The following is a 5,000-nucleotide window of genomic DNA, read 5'->3' as shown; positions in this document are numbered from 1 at the left end:
AGTGAACAGACCGAGTGATGAGATCAGACGCCGAAGATGGAATTGGATCGGGCATATATTGAGGAAGAATAGAGAGGAGCACTGTGTTACAGCATTGGAGTGGAGGCCAGAGGGGAGGAGGAGACCAGGTCGACCAAAAAGAACATGGAGGAGAATGGTTGACGAAAGACGAGTAGCTGGGTGGCAATCATGGACGACTGTCAGACCTTTAGCAGCAAACCGAAGTGTATGGAAAGAGAATGTCAAAGCCTTATGTGCCTTATGGCACGAAGAGATATAGAGATAGAGAAGGAAAGCCATACGAAAGACAAAGGAGACATTGGACTAGACTGGGAAGAGCTAGCGCGTGGTGGGACTTCTTTGTGAATGTAGTGGTAATGAACATTTATTTCACATATGCACAATCCTAGGTCCAACTCGTTCTTATCGTTTTCCAACGTTTTAGTTTGGACAGATGAAACCAATGGGAAAATTAAACGTTAGTGTGGGCGAAAATATTTTGCTTCGTTTTCTTCGAGATAAAAACGCTTAAGCTTTACTGTGGCCGGGGCCCGAGTTAGAGCTCTTTCGGGGCGGGTTTTGGGGGTGTTCGTCTCATTCCCTTTTAGCATAAATCAACTAGTGGTTGAAAACTTTATCTAAATCCTCTTCACAGACACTTTGAGAACGCCAAGAGGCGGCCGTCATTAATTTTGTTAGCTGCTACGCTAAATACTATCTATCACAGAATAGATAGTAGTGTAGCCAATCAAAGAACTGCACGCTAGCCCAGACTAAAAACAGATGAACTTTCAACAAATTGTTTCACTTATTTTACAGTGCGACGCGCCATACCGTGGCCACCCAACAAACATTTTTACAAGTTAGTTACTGATCAAGATACGCGAATTTGATTGACAGACACACCTCCATAGAAAGTTTCAACGCGCAAGAACCAAATGGAGGCTTGTCTGTCAATCAAATCCGCTCACACTGATTGGCTAACTTGAAAAAAAATGTTTGTTGGGTGGCCACGGTAAGGCGAGTCGCAGTGTTAGAGTGCCCAATACATAATATGGAAAGCAAAATACGAATATATCGAAATCAAATATTTATATTTGTTTTACATTTTTTTTATTTGTTTAATTTTTTTATTATTATTATTACTATATACCCCTGCCGGTGTAGCTACCTACTAAAATGATAGCATTGCGTGACGACCAAATAACGAACGCTGCAAGATTGTGCTGCGGGCCTATGGACCTGTCTCTTACTGCCAATAAGGTTAGAAAATTTCGAAATTATCATCTCTGTGTCTATTTCAACTTAATATGGGTCAAGTCATGTGGCGCATGCTAAGATTTACGTGTAACCCGTCAATTGATATTTGATGACGAAGGGCAAATATTTGCATTTTTAACGTACTTTGAAAAGCTCTCACGTTGCTCACAATCATTTGCCCAAAGAAATTTTTACAGGAATCTGTAGAACATTCTTCGGCGATTCAACCACCAGAAGCTTAATCCATTTGAAGGTCTCGCACATGATGAAAATTAATTATATTTACGAAGTACTTTTAAGTGAATGAAATACATGTCTTCGAAATTTAATTATTTTCCACCCAAAACAACAGCACAACATTCACTAAAATCGACCAAGCACACATTTAAACATTGCACAAAAATATTTGAGTGTTCTAAAGACGGAAGAATAATGTTCTTTTCCATGGGAGACTCTCAAAGTTGTTTAATAAAATAGTGCATGACATGGCGATTTTAACGGAATTTGGTAATTTGCATATTTCTTTGAAATAAAAGGATATTTTGCCGAAAAAACTATCCAGTAGTTTTTGTCATGCCCTAGCCTGTCTACCATAAAAATATGAGCGAAATCGAATTTTCGACCCTTGCCGAGTTGTGTTTGATAATTACGGGCAGGGACTCTTAATGTTGTTCATCTCGTTTAAGGTCTCAATAAACGTCTCATTTGAATGTCACTGTTATGCCTCTTGGACTGACCTGTTATACTGTCCTTTGGTTACGGTGCTCTAGAGTCGCAAATTAAGCCCAAAACGCGGAGCATATCGAAAGAGAATTTAAAATTAGACGAGAGGTTACTTACCTTGAAGTGTAATTATAATTCTCTGAAGATATGCGGAGCATTATGGGACTAGTTTCCCTCCTGGTATCTCCTGCCCACCTCTCACTTATCTCATGCCTTCGCCACTGACTCACACTCCCAGGAAGAACTGAGTATTATGCAGCACGCCTGGGGTTATGTACCGTCCTCATTTACATTACAATTACTTTGGAAAGTGACTGCTGACTTGTTAGTACCGAAGGAAGTATGCAAATTAAGACCATAATGCTCTGCATATCTTCAGAGAATTATAATTACACTTCAAGGTAAGTAACCTCTCGTCTAATTTTAAATTATCTTACCTAGAATTTGAGAGAAAGTTTGAAGCTGCCAATACAAGTACAGAAGTACCGAACGAAGGATATCGAAATCCATTTATTAGTAGCCTAGATGATAAATTGGCATGCGCAAAGGCATTTTCAGTTAATTTTTAACTCCCGTGGGAAAAAAATATCTGCTCTTCAGAGCCAGCTAGCAGTTATTTAATAGCCGCTTTCACCAGCCAGCATGCACAATTTTCTGGCTTTTTCCCAGCCAGGAACATTTTATACCCTTTTTGCCAGCAATCTCTTTTTTTGTCCTGGTTTCCTAGCGAGGAACATTTATTTGTTCACACTTTTCTGCCAGGTATGTTAATTTTTCGGCCCCTTTTCCCAGCCAGCAGTTTTTTCCCCCCAAAAGATGGTTTGTGTCGTTAAACAGACAATTCCGGAAAATTAATTTAAGAAAATGGTATTTTGCTACTAGTTTTATTTTTTTATGACAAAATACTTTGTTTACTTTATAACTAAAAATGGATGTGTCACTTACCTCAAGATTAAAACTGATGAACCCATCAATAGATCTGAACGCGAACGCAACTAGAACCATTTCAGCACAAACCCTTTTATTGATTTTTTTTATAGAGCATAATTTCGCTGAGAAGGCTGAATTCTAAACAAAACATTTTAGAACTCATTATCTTTTCAGCTTTTAATTTGTACATTAGTGTAAATGCCATTTATATGATCACTATAAAAGACAATTATCAAAGCATTATTGTAGGCTCAGTGAAGATGATTCCAGTGCCAATAACGCACAGTCCATTCAGTGAACGGCACACAAAGATGATTCAAACACAGTGAAAGATGATTTTTCTTCCAGAATCTATTGCACGGATAACACATTTAGATGTTTTAATTATATGTTGGTGAAGCACAGTCTTTTGAATGAACAGCACAGTTAGATGTTTAAAAAGGCCAGCGAGGCACAGTTTATTGGGTAGACGGCACAGTTAGATGTTTCAAATGCCAGCATAGCACAGTCTATTGGATAAACGTCACAGTTAGATGATTTAGATGCCAGCCAGGCATTGTAAGTAATTTCTGAGGAGATTTTGTTGATTTTCTGTCTGATAAACAGCAAATAAAGATTCAGGAGACGCCTCTTTCAGCGAGAATAAACAGGAAGGAACTTGCCACTCTGTTCCTTCAAAATTCAGTTGCTAGAGTATCGACTAGGGTGTTAGGTGTGATGAAAAGGAAGGAACTTGCCACTCTGTTGCTTCATAGTTCAGTTGTTAGAGCATTGACCAGGGTGGAAGGTGTGATGAAAAGGAAGGAACTTGCCACTCTGTTACTTCATAGTTCAGTTGTTAGAGCATTGACCAGGGTAGAAGGTGTGATGGAAAGGAAGAAACTTGCCACTCTGTTGCTTCGTAGTTCAGTTGTTAGAGCATTGACCAGGGTAGAAGGTGCGATGGAAAGGAAGGAAGTTGTCACTCTGTTGCTTAATAGTTCAGTTGTTATAGTATCGACTAGGGTGAAAGGTGTGATGGAAAGGAAGGAACTTGTCACTCTGTTGCTTTATAGTTCAGTTGTTAGAGCAGGGTGGAAGTTGCGGTGGTGGAAGGTGCGGTGGAAAGGAAATAACTTGCCACTCTGTTGCTTTATAGTTCAGTTGCCAGAACAGCGTCTAGGAGTCATAGAATCACATGCCAGGAAGACCGAGTTGATTTACTATCATGTTTAAACAAAACTAGACGATAATGATTATAAGGGCGTGGTGATCATAGAGGCTCTCTCTCTCTCTCTCTCTCTCTCTCTGTGTAATCGTTTTGTAGCATTGTACATCACTAGAATGTTCAACGATGAAAATGTTTGAAGTGCATAGTCATATGATAAATAGATGAAGAAATCTCTATTGTATGAGAAACACAGAAACTCGATGTTCGATGAAAATTTTAGATGAAAAGTAACATACTTGGCTGTATTGCTTGTGTTAAATGCCACAGTTAAGTTAATAGATCCAGAACTTCTAAAATTAATTCAGCACGCAACCGTGGCATGCATTTGTGAGGTGAATGCATTTGTTACCCCATTGCAAACGTCACAAATCGAACAAATGACAGCCACTCCACAACTGCCACAACCGGTTGTCATTCCGCATGAGCTGCTCGGCTGGTCTGGCATAGGAACTTTGAATCTTTCTATTTGGCACCATTTGGAAGGATGGAATTTTTCATTTCTGATAGTTTGGTAGATTTTGTTGATGATATCGGTTGCATTACGCTCAAGTTCTTCAGTCACTGGGTAATGGTAACCATCATCAAAGAACACCTTGCAGTCTCCAACCGAGAAAATGGCTAGTCCCCAGTGGCATTCGTCCTGCATATGAACAGGCAAAAAGATGTTGGCAACACTTGCCATGTCATGGCTGGTACATACGTTTTTGACAACCGAGTTGATGATGATGCCGTTGGACAGAAATGAAGGAAGGAGAACGTCCAAACAGGATTGCTGGTCGTCGTTTGCCCTGTCAAAGAATTTGTTTCCTAAGAAATTCAAAATTTTGTCTGATAGGTATCTTTCTCCACACAAACGCAAAAGTTCTTTTGATGTGAT

The sequence above is a fragment of the Montipora foliosa genome, chromosome 11, assembly GCF_036669935.1.
Source record: "Montipora foliosa isolate CH-2021 chromosome 11, ASM3666993v2, whole genome shotgun sequence".
Taxonomy (NCBI): domain Eukaryota; kingdom Metazoa; phylum Cnidaria; class Anthozoa; order Scleractinia; family Acroporidae; genus Montipora; species Montipora foliosa.
This window is presented reverse-complemented; position numbering follows the sequence as displayed.